At 35.8% G+C, this 16,027-nt stretch overlaps 1 long non-coding RNA gene across 1 annotated transcript in view; it reads left to right on the plus strand.

The window, feature by feature from the left end:
* The first annotated feature begins 424 nt into the window (after positions 1-424).
* The window catches only part of LOC129137819 (uncharacterized), a 76,177-nt gene continuing 60,574 nt past the window's right edge, over positions 425-16,027 (plus strand). The window contains exon 1 of the long non-coding RNA XR_008540612.2: positions 425-734. This is a non-coding gene — a long non-coding RNA (uncharacterized LOC129137819). The remainder of the gene's footprint in view (positions 735-16,027) is intronic.

Here is a 16,027-nt window from a genome sequence, read left to right on the forward strand (position 1 = left end):
GCAGTGCGCTCGTGGGTCAGTGCCTTTGCAGCCGACAGCACGCCTTGCGGCCCTGGGGATCTTTCTGCGCCCCGGCGAGAGCCTTTCCACCTCACTGCATTGTAACCCCATTCCCGATCACCGGGTGGGATCCATCATCGGATCCCAAGAGGAGTCCGCGCAGCCCAGCCGACACCCCGAAGCTCCTCCTTCACCGGGAACCCAAGCAGAAGACCGATCAAGGAGGTCCTGACGACAGGACTCCTATGGGTCCGACCCTGGGTCTCCCGCAGGCCCCTCTGGTAGTCCTCTTCCCTCCCGCCGCCCGGGGCTGCGCCGCAGCCGCCGCCGCAACCTCCAGCACCGCCGCCCCAGTCCCCACAGCCGCCGCGTCGCCGCCATTTTTTAAAGGGTCCGCAGCCTGACTCTGCCGAGTAAGGGGGGGTGGGGCGGGTGAGTCGGCCTCGCCAGTGCGCATGGGCGAGGCCCGAGCCGCCGCTTCGGTCACAGTGATCGCCACCGTTGCCCGGGGATGGGTCCCTGAGACTTGGCGAAGTGGGAGCCCTGTGTGATCGTGCGTCAGAGTCGGGGCTGAGACCAGTCCTGGCCAGGGCAGTTGCCAGGACGGTCTCCGGAGGCCGGGATTCGCGGAGGGTCCACCAGCAGGAAGAAACCCCAGGAGGAAGAAACCTCAGACAGATCGCCGGGGAGGCAGCGCGGGATCCCAGCCTCAGGCGTGCGCGGACGGTGTGCGGGTGAGTCTCCCCAAAAGTGGCGCCCTTGTGATGTCGAGGACAGGTCTCCCTGTGTGCCCGTGGGCTGCTGTCTCACCGGTGGCTCGTAGTCGCGGAGAGCAGAACCCGGCAGCTTCAGGGGCTGCCTGGGGGTGGGTGTTACCTGCTGTATGTCTGTGTCCGTTATGGGGGTGTGTGTGTGTGTGTCTGTGTGTCTGTGTGTGTGTGAGCGCGCGCGCTCGTGCGTGTCTGTGTGCCCACTACCGTCTCTCTCTTAAGTCTCTCTCTCTCTCTCCCTGCTCACTCTTTCCGTCGCCCTCTCTTTCTGTCTCTGTCCGTCTGTGTGTGCGTGCGCCTTGGGACACATGTTCCCTGTGCGCTAGAGGCTGGGTTTCTTGCACGTCGGCCTTTCTTCTGGTCAGCCTCTCCCCGCGTCTCTGCCTGGGTGTTGTGGCCGGTTGGCAGTCGTTTTCCCAGCGGTTCCAGTTTGGGGGTCTGTGAAGGCCTGGGCAACGTGGGCATCTGTGTCGGAGCCGCAGGGGTTTTCATTCCCTCCCCATCCGGAGCAGCCTCTTTGCTAGGCTAGATCCAGACGACCGCTCCCCAACCAAGGACAACGGCCTCCCAGGCGCTCATTGTCCACCCGCAGGAGGGTGCCCGCAGACCTTCCAGAAGATGCTTCTCACGCCTCTCGTCCTCTGCCCTCATGGAGAAATCTAGCCACAGCTCGACGCAGGGACGAGGAAGGAAGCCGTCAACGTGATGGGGCAAGCATCTCTGTCACTCGAAGGCAGTATAGAGGTCCACCACAGAGGCATATCCAGTATGGTGCCCACCACCTCATGTTGGGGCTGGGTGAAGGGCAAGTGGCACTGCAGGAAATATTAGCCTTGTTCTCTGTCTTCAATTTGTTCCAAGATTGCGGCCCACACCAGTGCTTGGGCTTGTGAGAATGGAGGGCTCTCCAACAGTTCAGAAACAAGCAGTCTGCCCCAGGGGTGAGAGGAGCAAAAGACACCCCCACCTATGCTTTTCCATGGAACATCAAGTCCCTCAGAGTATAATCTGTGCTGGGTTCTTGCTTCCTTATTTTTCTGTGTTCAAGTTTCTTCTTGTGGTGCTCTAGCACACTTCCGTCAATATAGATATTGGAATTAATGATTATCCATAACTTTGCTTTCTCTTTCTGAGAATAACTAGAGTCAAATATCTATAGTCAGTCATATCGAAGAAAAACCTCAGAAATATACTTCTTAGTAACTCAACACCCAAGAGCAAATCATAATGGAAATTATAAAATATTTTTAATTAAAAAATGTATACTACATTATAAAATGTGTCATTCTAGAGGAAAATGTAGAACCTTAAATTCTTATTTTAGGAGGACAACAAATTAATATTTAAAATGTTTTGAATTTATTGGTAGAAGTTAGAAATATCAACAGAAATAAAAGGAAATAAAAAATACATGCATAGTGATTAAGAATACAGGGAAAGAAAAGTCAAGAAATATGGCCAAAAGTTTGTTAGTTGTTGTAGGAGCCATACAATAACAAAACTCTGGAGAAATGGCTTGATAAAATTAAGAGAAGAAACAAGTATGCAATCTCAGGAATCAAAATAGGAAATAATTATACATCAGGTGTCAAGAATTTTTTTTGTTTTTTGGAAAGGATCTGATGGTAAATATTTTAGGTTTTTGGGCTATATGGTTTGTTGCAACTAATCAATTCTATTGTTGTGGCATAAATTGACAGTATATCAATGAATAAGCATGACAGTGTTCCAGTAGTACTTTATTTATAAATACTGTCTGGCTTATTTGCCACAATTTATTGAGTTTTGTTTTAAATAATACAAATATCAAGAAGGTAAATTAATGTAGTATGAAAACATTTAATTCAATAAATTTGGAAATATATGTAAAATGTGTACAATTACTTGAAACATGCATTTTTCCAAAAGTAACCTAAAGTGAAAAGAAAAATCTGAATTGTGCTACAACAAATGCATTTAATCAGTAGTCAGAAATCATCTCATAAAGATAATTTCAAGCCATGATGACTTTACTGGCAAGTTGTTTCAAACATGAAACAAAACAATAATTCCAATCTTACATACAATTCTTTCTGAGCATGAAACAGGAAAGAACATACTCTATTTCATTTTATTATGCTATTATGACTCTGATAGTATAACCTGACAAGGATAGTAAAGGGAAAGTAAATTAAACAGCAATGTAATTTATGAAAATAATGAAGGAAAACTTAAAAAAGTACCATGCAGAAATAAGCAATGCATTAAAATGTAAGACATCACAGCCAATGTTTATTCTAAGAAACCCTGGGAAGCAATAATGGCCTCATGTAAAGGTATCAATTACTATGATACACCACAACAAATAACTTAACAATATTATAAGCATATTTAATTTTATTTTCTTAAAAAGTCATACATTTTAACAACCCGAAATTAAAAGAGAATCTAGTTTAACTGATAACATTTGTTTTCAAAAGTTCTATTGAAATTATAACACTTAACAAAGGAATGTTAAAATATTTCCTTTGTGATTGGGAACAAAATAAACATAGATGGTACAAGCAATTTTATTTATCCTTTTGCAGGTCTTAGACACTGGGATAGGATTGTAAATATTAAAAAAATAAGAATTATGAAAGACAACAGATTATTATGTTACCGATGACACTAAGTACACAGAAAATTCAAAATGATCGTAAGATATGTTATCCTAATGAATATGAGCTTTTAGCAAGATGCTTTGACACAAACGTATTATGCAATATTGAAATGCATTTCAAATAAGTAGAGAACTTTATTTAGATGTGTCAATGTGGCTTACTCTCACAAACATAATATTTAGTGGTATGATTAAGTCACAAAAGAATATGTACAGTATAACTCAGTTTAAATAAAGTTCAAATAAACATAGACATAACATTGACATAAATATATTCTTGAATTGAAAGACTTTAATGAAATCACTTCTCCCCAAAATTAATCTTTGTAACTAGTGCATCCAAAGTAAAACCCAGTAAGGTTTGATTTAGATATTGACAAGCTAATTCTAGAATTTATGTAAACTCTAAAAATATTAAAATTCAGTTAATAATTTATTGAGGAAGGAAGAATATATTACAGGAAATATTATAAGACTTAATGCAATGTAGTATTAACAAAGTAATAAATAATCAATGAAATGGAATAGGTAGACTACAGTAAGGAAAATATAAGAACTCATGATATGTAAGAAAGCTAGTATTATAGATCAGTGGTGAAAAATAAATTTGCCAATAAATGAGAGTGAGAAAACTGGTTATACATATGGAAAATAATTAAAGTGATTCTTTACCTTATATAATATGTAACAATCAACTCCTTGGCGATCAATATTTAAATGTAAAGCCAGGCAAAAATTACAGAAAACCCAGCAGTAAAACAAAGAAAATGGCTTGTACATGTGCTTTATAAAATGTACAATGTAAGTGTCCACCATACATATTTAGAATCACTTTAACTTGTTTTTAACACAAAAATGCAAATGAAAATGTTTTATATGTACATTATTACTTATACAACAGATTGACCAAAAAAAGTCTGACAAGAAAGACTTCTGGCAAAGATATAGAGCAATAATAATTTCATATGCTTTCCTGGAAATGGAAATTATATCCGTTTTAAAAAGAGGCTTGTATTATCCAGTAATATTGAAGATGACCATATATTCTAATCAGCAATTGGCTTTCACTCCTTATTTTGTATGTACGTGGTTGGCCATTAAGAAATGTGATCCAAAATATTTACAGGCTCAGTTAAGTACTATAAGCAATGCAAAAGTTAAACAACAGTAGAATGTGGTAGAGTCATACAGTGGAATACTACACTTTAGAAAAAAATAGATAACTTTATTTAGATATGTTAATGTGGCTTACTCTCACAAACGTAATATGCAGTGGTATGATTAAGTCACAAAAGGATATGTACAATATAATTCAGTTTAAATAAAGTTCAAGGACACAAAACAGCAGGTTGGATTGTTTGTAAAAGGTTTACTGGACACTAAATCTATAAAGATAATAATAGAAATTATTTTAACACATCCTTCAATTACCTTTCATTCCTCCAGAAATTTGTTGAAACCTCTTGAATGCCTATGACCTTTCTCATTTCCTCCACTGTTTAATTTCCTTTTATACTTTGTTTAAAACTTTGAATGGACATATGAGAGATGAAGTCATATTTTTCTAAATAAGTTCAAAAATATTTTGCTTTAAAATATAAGTAGTGATTAAATTTCTAAGAATTGAGCAATAGTTTAATGTTATAAATTTAGTTTTCATGAATATTTCTCTCTCCACATTTCTTCTTCTCAACTTGCTCATATCCCTTCAAATGACAAAATACTTAGAAGTATTTGAGTCAAGTTAGATATATTTTTGAAGATATTATTTGCTTATTTATCTATGAGAGGTCAACAAAAACTTCCATGAATATTAGGAAAGCAAATGTCGGTAGCTCCATTCACTTCAATATTGAATTCACCTATATCTGAAATTTAAATGTCAGTGATAAGACTGACAGAAAGTGACAATTTCTTTAGGTAACACAGCACTAAGTGGCAATACTTTAATATTGTCACTATTACATTTTTCAGATATACAATATATACTTTACCAAGAATCCTAGTCTATTATGTTCTAAGGATGAGCTGCCTTTATACAAATTCACAATAAATAGCTGTGTAAATAAGAGTTACCATTTTTATTTCATAGCATAAAATGTATTTCAAATAGTTGTACAAATCAGATATGTTATAAAAGAAACATCTTTCCTATTATTGAATTACCCAAAGTTGCTTACCTAACATAGAATCTTGTGGAGGAAAATAGGCCAGTGAAATTCAGTGATTATTCATTATGATCAAGGTGATTAGTACAGAAATCTCCATGACTATTCTGTGCAGTGTCTTTTCTTTAACAATATTTTATAATCATTCTTATTTTTACTTTCTGTAGACAAATCCTTTCTTGTTTTGCCTCCTTTTAGGTACTTTTGAGATTATAAAAGTATATAGTAAAAACAAATGCACACACAAAACTATTCGGTTGGTATACTTAATTTTGTCAGAATAGATTTAGTCCAGGTATATTCCAGTGGTTTCTTACTGAGAGTCCATCCTAGTCCCCTGATTATTACTTCAGTGTTCAATGATGGTTTTTCCTTCATGTTAACAGGAAATAGTTTTGGTTTCTGCTAAAAATGGCAGTTGCCACCAGTATGTGTGAGTTTTATTTCTTAGAAAATAACTATATTTTATATTTGGTGAATATCTTAGTTTTGCATTTAATTTGCTAAGTAGAATCAATGCAATCACTATCATATTCTATAGTTTTTCCTAACAGATTGATAGAGTAAAATGTATGGTTTTTCTAATTTTTAGCATGTGTGTCCAATAAAATGACTTTATATAATTTTTTTCTTGTTGGTTCATTTTTTTTTCCAGTAAAAGTTTCTTCTTTAGTTTCTCATATAATTGATTCAAAACTCCTAAGTGATGATCACAGTAACCTTAGGTATTTCTTAATTCTCCATAATAAATATAGCATCTGAGTCTAATTTCTTCTGGGAGATTTATTAACTTTTAAGATAGCATGTGTCACTTACATAATCTAACAATGCATTTTGCATACTAAAATGATGAAACATTCTTAATGAATTTAAATAGCTACTTTATCAGAAACAGGAGTCATAGGTTGAATTTTTATGTGAGTAGTAGAGCTAAGAATATTTGTAAAACAGCTCTCCATGATGGGCTCCAACAGGATGAAGTAAGACCACCTATCAAGGAAATAAGATCAATCCCAAAATGAACTGTACATGAAATTCTGCTCTAAGATCTTTTTGCTTTTTAACATGATTTCAGAAAAGGCTAATTTTTGTAATGGACTACAATACTTGTTTTGCTACATAAGCTTTCAGGATTTTTTTTCTTTTATTTTTATTTTAAAATTAATTTTTGAGCAGCATTCTTGACTGCAAGAAAGCTTCTGTCAGTTTCCCAAATTACTCAAATAACATGTATTTTACACTGAAAATCATGAGTTCCTTAACTCAAAGCTTTTCCTTGTTGTTTTTGTAACTATTTACCATACAATTACTTGTAAATGAAATGTATAACATAAATATGCACTAACATAAAGGAAGATGTTTAAATATTTTTTAAACTTCTCAAAAAAGATAAAATTCTCGGTTTTTAAGAACATTGTATCTTTCATTTTATCCTTCTTTCTCCTCCAAATATATTAATAACTATCCTTCTATTTGTTACATTCTTTTACTTAAAGGGAGTAAAGTATAAATCAGGTAATTAATACACAAAACTTTATTCTGTCCCTTGCTTGTAGCACTACTTCATTCCAGTTTCCTCAGAGTTTATTATATAAATCAGACAGATTTGTAAATAAGTATTTTACAGTCTACATTTATTTAATTATGAAAATGGAAACATAGAATAAAATGTGGACAGATAATAAGCTTTACTTGTGTGTTTCTCCATCTTTTCAAGTTGATCAGGTATATGGATGGCATTTTAAATAATGTGTTAAATTTAGAGAATACATTAAATAGAAAAGAAAATCGTGGGAAATAGGAAAGCCTTTCCATTACGGGTTTAGATATAAAATGTTCTATTCAGTTACAAACTAAACCTAAAATGAGAGGTTTCTTTTGTTTAACTGAAAGAGCTAGAGAGTAATTAAAGGTAATTTGCATGTTAATATTCTTAAAAGGTTCGCTTTTCTGTTCTAAGAATACCAGGGAACAATTGAATAGATAAAAAGCAAACTATAAATTGCCAAATAGATCTTTTGTATAATAATACATCTCCCAAGACAAAAGATAGTTCAGACCCATAAAAAATAAGGGAAGTGTATTTGCCTGACTGGTCTTGCATCTTGCCTGACCACAATGAATTTGCATCAGATTTTAAACTCACAGAGTTATAAAATATCTTAATGTGTTAAGAGGGAATCAAAAGTGAATGTGATTAACTTGAAGGAACTAATTGGCAGACTTTAACATTAGGCTAGTTTTAATAAATATTTAATAAATATTAATAAATTTAATAAACTAATAAACTATTTATTTAATAAATAAAGGAACTAGTTGGCAGACTTTAACATTAGGCTAGTTTTAATAAATATTTAATAAATATTAATAAATTTAATAAACTATTTAATAAATAAAACTGAAAGCAGAAAAATACTTTTCTTAAATAATTATTAGTGCCAGATTGATACTGTTAATATTATTGATTCAATCTGGGAAGTCCTCCCTCTTGCCCTTTCTCTACCCAGATCTTGCATTCTTTTGCAAAATAAGAACAATACAAACTATTTTATTTTATTTTATTTTATTTTATTTATTTTATTTTATTTTAGAGACAGAGTCTCGCTCTATCGCCCAGGCTGGAGTGTAGTGGCGCGATCTTGGCTCACTGCAACCTCCGCCTCCCGGGTTCACGCCATTCTCCTGCCTCAGTCTCCCGAGCAGCTGGGACTGCAGGCTCCCGCCACCATGCCCGGCTAATTTCTTCTATTTTGTTTAGTAGAGACGGGGTTTCACCGTGTTAGCCAGGATGGTCTTGATCCTCTGACCTCGTGATCCGCCCGCCTCGGCCTCCCAAAGTGCTGGGATTACACGTTTGAGCCACTGCGCCCAGCCACAAACTCATTAAGTCACTTATTTATTACTCTATTCCTCAATGAACTCTTTTGTAGACTTCTAACCCATCTATAACCAATGCAGTGGTACTCCTCCCTCTCATATTTAGTTTCTCAGCTCAAGTAAGACTTCCTCAGAGGTTTAATCTAATTAATCTTCATCTAATTAAAATAGAAACCCTTACCCATTTATTCTGTCCAAAGCAACGTTTCCCCTCCCCTCCCCTTCCCTTCCCCTTCCCTTCCCCTTCCCTTCCCCTTCCCTTCCCCTTCCCTTCCCCTTCCCTTCCCCTTCCCTTCCCCTTCCCTTCCCCTTCTCTTCCCCTTCTCTTCCCCTTCCCTTCCACTTCCTTTCCTTCCCCTTCTTTCCCCTTGCCTTCCTTCCTGCCTTCTTTCTTTTCCTTCTTTCTGTCTTTTCTAATACAAGGCTTGACCACTGGGGTAAAATGGTCAAAATGTAAAAAGGAGATAATTAAAAAATAAATAGTACCTAAGTAGTATGCTAAAATATACATGGGGCAAGATCATCTTTGCATTTTATCCTTGGGTGCATTCTGGACCACCTTAATCTTTTTTTTTTTTCCTAAGACAGAGTCTCTCTCTGTCATGCAGGCTGGAATGCAGTGGCACCATGATGACTCACTACAGCCTCCACCTCCCAGGCTCAAGTGATTAATCTTAAATAGTGCAATTATTCTATTTAATCACAAATGTCAGCATCTCTTTTCTTTAGTTTTGGCACATGATTTTCACCTTTCATCCTCTCTCTCTCTCTCTCTCTCTCTCTCCATGCTTCATTATATTAGTTCCCTAGGCTATCACAACAAATTGACACAAACTAAATGACTTCAACAACAGCAATGTATTCTAAAACAGTTCTAGAGGCTAGAAGTCCTAAATACAGTGGGGCCACACTCGCTCTGAGGTCCCTAGAGAGAATACATTCTGTAGATCTTCCAGCTTCTGGGGGCTGTCAGCATTCCTTTACTCATGCCAGCATTCCTTTTCCCCAGCTTCTGGGGGCTGCACCACTCCAATCTCTGCTCCCTGGTCACATTGCCTCCTCTTCTGTGTGTCAAGTCTCCCTCTGACTCACTCTTAAAAAAACATTTGTCAGGCCAGGCACAGTGGCTCATGCCTGTAATCCCAGCAATTTGGGAGGCCGAGGAGGGCGAATAACTTGAGGTCAGGAGTTTGAGACCAGCCTGGCTAACATGGTGAAACCCTTCCTCTAATAAAAGTACAAAAATTATCTGGGCATGATGGCAGGCGCTTGTAATCCCACTCCTCAGGAGGCTGAAGCAGGAGAATTGCTTGAACCCGGGAGGCAGAGGTTGCAGTGAGCAGAGATCGCACCACTGCACTCCTCCAGCCTGGGCGAAAGAACAAGACTCCATCTCAAAAAAAAAAAAAAAGAAGAAGAACATTTGTCATTGAATTAAAGACCCGTGAGTATATTTCAGAATAAGCCCCTTCCCTTAAAGTCCTTAACTTAATCACAAGCATTGCCATATAAGGTAATATTCACTGTTTAATGTGTCATTATATTCAAAGATTCCAAGGATTAACGCGTCACATATCTTTTAGAAAAAACTATTCGGCCTACTAAACTCGATGAGTCTTCATCTACTAAGACTCAGGCCAAGTCAGATAAAAAGCTTTATAATATTCCACACCTCTCTCTACACGTGTTAAAAACAAGGAGAAAGAGTTTCTCTTAAAATTTTAAGTTCATTAAAAATAGAACAAAAGCAGAAACAATTGAGGTTTTTGTGGTTGTTGCTGTTTGTGTCTTTATTTTTAAAGATTCTACTTTGTACCATATACACATGGTAAATTATTCATTATCATATCTGCTCCTTTTTTTTCATTTGAAGTAATCATATTCCATGGAAAATATTTAAATTCCCAGGCATTGTTAGTTGTAGAGCTCATAAAATGTTCAATGCTTCAGTGAGTTGCAAATTGAAAACAAATAAATTCTTGGAGAAAAACTTGACAGTATTCTACACACTTTGCTCTTGATTGATGTCATGTGGTGATTCCAATAAATGACTTTTTTCAAACAACTTAAACTATAACTGATTTAAGTAAATGGGGGTGCAATGGTTCTTTCTTATAGATCTCATCTGCTGAGATGCTATACACAGAATTTCAATCATCTTACCCTATGATTTTTCAAAGGTATATAAGAATGAATAATAATATTATTATTATTATTCTAAAAATAAAAATAATTATAATATTCATTATTCTAAAAATAAATTTTTGTTTATTATTAATAAAATAACATTATAAGGATACATTTATTTATTACAATCATGAAAATATTTAGAATGTACCATTTTCTAGGTAGTAAACTAGTGCTTCACATATTTTTGTTCATTTAATCTTTATTTTTATAAGTCAACAACTATAGACATTATTTTATATTATTTATACTTTATAAAATATAATAAAGACATTTTAAAATATATATCAAATATATAATAAAGTATTACATTATAAAATACCATATTTTATAAAGTAGATGACTATCAATATAGTCATTATATAGATGAGTAAACTGAGACATATTGTTTCTGTAAAAACCTCCAGAGCGCACATAAAATAAATGCTGCAGACAATGAGCCAAAACATCATACTAAGGATTTTGCTTCCAGAAGCTGCACTCTTAACTACTAGGCTCTAATGCCTTTTTTTATATAAATGATATCATATTGTTCTCTTTTGATCTGGCTTCTACTAATTAGCATATTTATTGAGATTAATCTATTTTATAGTATGGATGAAAGTTTCATTTCTTTTATTGCTTGTAGTATTTCAAAATATGGATATATCAAAGCTTGCTTATTCATTTATCTGTTAATGAATATTTGATTGTTACATGCTCTTCACTATTAGCCCCTCTCTCCCATAAAAAAGTGCTGTGAATGTTTTGGTACAAGTTTTTTATGTACATATACTTTCATTTCCCTACAAATTGATTGGCAGTCATATGATAGGTGCATACGTCAAAATATTTTAAAAACTGACAAGCCTTTTTCCAGAGTCATTGTACTAATTTCCATTACCATTAGCAGTGCATGTATGTTGGTTTTCCTCTATAGTTTTGCCAACACTTGGCATGGCCAGCCTTTTTAACTTTGGCCATTCTTTTTTCTTTCTTTCTTTATTTTTTTTGAGATGAAGTTTCACTCTTGTTGCTCAGGCTGGAGTGCAATGGCACAATCTCGGCTCACTGCAATCTACACCTCCCGGGTTCAAACAGTTCTCCTGCCTCAGCCTCCCAAGTAGCTGGGATATAGGCGCGCATCACCATGCCCAGCTAATTTTTGTATTTTTAGTAGAGCTGGGGTTTCACCATGTTGGTCAGGCTGGTCTCGATCTCTTGACCTCAGGTGATCCACCCACCTTGACCTCCCAGAGTGCTGCGATTACAGGTGTGAGCCACTGCGCCTGGCCTCTTTTTTTCTTTTTTGAGATAGGTTCTTGCTCTGTCACGCAGGCTGGAGTGCATTGGCACAACCATAGTTCACTGCAGGCTCCACCTCCTGGGCTCAAGTGATTCTCCCACCTCAGCTTCCGAGTAGCTGGTACTACAGGCATGTGCCACCATGCCTAGCTACATAGAGACACCATGCCATGTCTTTTTCTTTTTTGTAGAGACAGGATCTCACTATGTTGCCCAGGCTGCTCTCTAACTCCTGGGGTCAAGAAACCCTGCTGCCTTGACCTTCCAAAGTGCTGGGATTACAGGCTTGAGCAACTGTACCCAACCCATTTTTGACAGACACAGATCAATTCCCTAATGACTAATGATATTGAGGATCTTTCCATGTGTTTACTTTCTATCTACATACGTTCTTTAGAGAAGAAGTATTCATTTAAGTCATTTGCCTACTTTTATTAGAGTTGCTAGATTTATTATCAAGTTTTGAGAGTTCTTATATTTTCTGGACACAACTTTTTTGCCCGACATATATTTTGCAAATATTGTTCTCAGTAGTGTCTTATATTTCTATTTGTTTTACAGTGTTTCCTGAGGAACATATGTTTTACATTTTGATGAACTGGAGTTGTCAATTTCTACTTTGATGAAACATGGTGTTTGTGTCATGTCTAAGTAGTATTGAGGTCAAAGACTTTTCTATATTTTCTCCTATACGTAATTTTTCTTCCTTTTGTTTCACTTTGTTTTTACATTTTACATTTAGGCATATGATCTGTACTGAATTAATTTTTGTATCATGAGTTACGTGTTAAAGTTCTACTTTTTGCATATGATTATCTAATTGTTCCAGCAGAATTTGTTGAAGGGCTATCTTTTATTTACTGAATTACCTTTGTATCTTTGGAGAACACCAATTTACCAAAATTCTGTACATATATTTCTGAATTTTCTATTATCTTCCAATGACATTTCTGTCTATCTTTATGCCAATATCACACTATTTTCATTACTGTAGCCTTATAAGCTTTGGTATTAGATTGTGCTAATCCTTCAAAAATATTCTTATTTTTAAGAATTATTTTGGCTATTTTAGACTCTTTGCATTTCTACTGAAGTTTTAAAATTAGTGTGTAAATTCCTATAAACAATGCCTAATAATATTTTAATTGGGATTGTATTGAATCTATATTTAGGGATAATCACATTTTACCATGTGAATTTTCTAACCCATATTCATATTACATCTTTCCATTTATTTAAGTCTTCTTTAACTTTCTGCAGTGTTTTGAGTTTTAGTGTACCAGACTCACATCATTTGATAGATTAATTCCTAATTCTTCTACATTTTTCATGATATTATTAATAGTACTTTTATTTTAATTTTTTATTGTTCATTGCTGGTATATGGAAATATTAGTTTAATATGTTGCTTTTTTTCTTTTTTATGTTGCTAACTCACTTATTATAGCCAGCAGTGTTTTTGTAGATTTCAGTGGACTTTCTACATAGACATGCCATCTATAAATAAAACCAATCTACATTTTCCTTTCCCATCTGTAATTCTTTTGCTTATGTTTTTTGTCTATTTTACTTGGTAGAACGTCTAGTGGAATGTTAAAACAAAGTGCTAAGAGTTAATGGACTCATCTTGTTCCTGAAATAGGGGGAAATAAACTGATTTTTCTTCATTAAGTATGATGCCAGCTATTGTTTTTACATAGATATCTTTTATTAGGATATTCTTGAATTTCTTCTAGACGGTAATAACTTAGATCTTGTTTTATTGATCCAATCTGCTTTTAAATTGGTATATTTAGACCATTTATATGTAATGTGGTTATGTGTGCAAATATATATTTTTTTCTTTTTTCTTTTTTTTTTTTTTTGAAACAGAGTCTGGCTCTGTTGCCCAGGCTGGAGTGCAATGCGATGATCTTGGCTCACTGCAACTTCTGCCTCCTGGGTTCAAGCCATTCTCCTGCCTCAGCCTTCTGAGTAGCTGGCATTACAGGTGCCCACCACCATGCCTGGCTAATTTTTTGTATTTTTAGTAGAGACAGGGTTTCACTATGTTGGCCAGGCTGGTCTCGAACTCCTGACTTCATGATCTGCCCACCTCAGTCTCCCAAAGTGCTGGGATTATAGGCGTGAGCCACCGCACCTGGATATTTTTAGCTTTAAACCTATTATTTTGCTTTTGCTTTCTATCTTTCCTGAAGGAATTCAGAACCAGATACCCCAAAACGTGCCACTTTGGCATATTGATTTTTTTGAGTTAAAGACACTTGAAAAATAGCAGATGCAAGAAAAGCACTCTGATTTTCCTTTAAAGCACTCTGATTTTCCTTTTTCTTAAAAGTAGGAGGTAAAATTTCTACATGAAAGTTGCCCTCTTTATACAAGAAGGAAAGTAACAGTCTCATCACCCAGGATGAGAAGTTGAGGCAAGGGAAACCTGTACAAACAGACCTTGTTAAACCAACCCTTATCCTGTTAATCACCTCTTCACCCAATTAACTACACTAGTTCCAGCTCCTTTGTCTTGTCATATTTCACAATTTACTACTCTGTGTCTACTTCAGAACATAAGTGATTATGTCATGGAGTCTTCCTTCCTTAAAGAATCTCTCATGCCACATAATACATGTATTAAATAAACTTGTATGCATTTTCCTGTTGATCTGTCTTATATCAATTTAATTCTCAGGCTTAGCAGAGGAAAAAAAAACTAAGAAGATGGTAATAAAATTTTGCTTCCCCTACCATCCCATCTGTTTTTTGCTTATTTTCCCTCTTGTTTGCCTTCTTTTCTATGAATTAAATATATTTTACGGTTTCATCTTATCTCCTTTTTTACTTGAGAATTAAAACTCTCTGTATTGTTAATTTTAATGGTTGCTTTTGAGTTTGTAGTATACATGTTTAACTCATCACATTCTACCTTCAAATTATAATATACTACTTTACATACAGTATCATGAATAACAACATTTTCTTTATTTTATCCTAACTGTTGTTCTGTTATTGTCATGTAATTTATTTTTATATATGTTGTAAACTCATTATAAATTGTTATTATTCTTGTTTAAATTAGAGGTTAATAATGTTGTTTTCTTCTCTCTCTCTCTTTTTTTTTTTTTTTTTTTTGAGACAGAGTCTAGCTTTGTACCAGGCTGCAGTGCAGTAGTGCCATCTCAGCTCACTGCAACCTCTGCCTCCCGGGTTCAAGCGATTGTCCTTCCTCAGCCTCCCGAGTAGCTGGGATTACAGGCACATGCCACCACACCCAGCTAATGTTTGTATTTTTAGTAGACACGGGGTTTCATCATGTTGCCCAGGATGGTCTCAATTTCCTGACCTCGTGATCCGCACATCTCGGCCTCCCAAAATGCTGGGATTACAGGCATGAGCCACCAGAACTGGACATGCTTTCCTTAAAAGCTAAATATTTTAGGCTTGTGTGCCATTAGGCTCTGTTACAACTACTTAATTCTGCTTTTGTAATTCTATAGCACCCATTGATAATACACAAACAAATGAGCATGAATGTGTCTCACTAAAAATTTGTTCACATAAACAGGCAGTCCACCCATGAAGCTATAGCTTGCTGACCCCTTGTTTAAACAATCAATTGAATTCAAACAGAAATAAAAGGATCTTATATATTTAACCATGTTGATACCATTTCCAGTACTTTTCATTCTTCTATGTAGATCCAAATTTCCTTTTGATATTATTTTACTTCTGCCTGAAACATTTTCTTTAACATTTTTTATAGTGTTGTTTTAATGGTGATGATTTCTTTCAGGTTCTAAGTGCCAGAACAAAATCTTTATTTCACCTACATCTTGAAAGATGGTTTATCTGAGTCTACAATTTCCAGCTGACAATGTTTATCTTCCAGTACTTTAAAGATGTTGCTTCATTATCTTCTAATTTTCTTTGTTTCCAATAAATTGTTTGCTGGCATTTTTTGTTCCTCTGTGCAAACCGTGTTTTTGTCATTGGCTGCTTTGAGAATTTTTCTTTATCACTAGTTTTAAGCAATTTTATTTTAGTGTATTTTGTGCACAAGACAAGGATGCCCTCTCTCACCACTCCTGTTCAACATAGTATTGGAA

Source organism: Pan troglodytes, chromosome 14 (genome assembly GCF_028858775.2).
Source record: "Pan troglodytes isolate AG18354 chromosome 14, NHGRI_mPanTro3-v2.0_pri, whole genome shotgun sequence".
NCBI classification, from domain to species: domain Eukaryota; kingdom Metazoa; phylum Chordata; class Mammalia; order Primates; family Hominidae; genus Pan; species Pan troglodytes.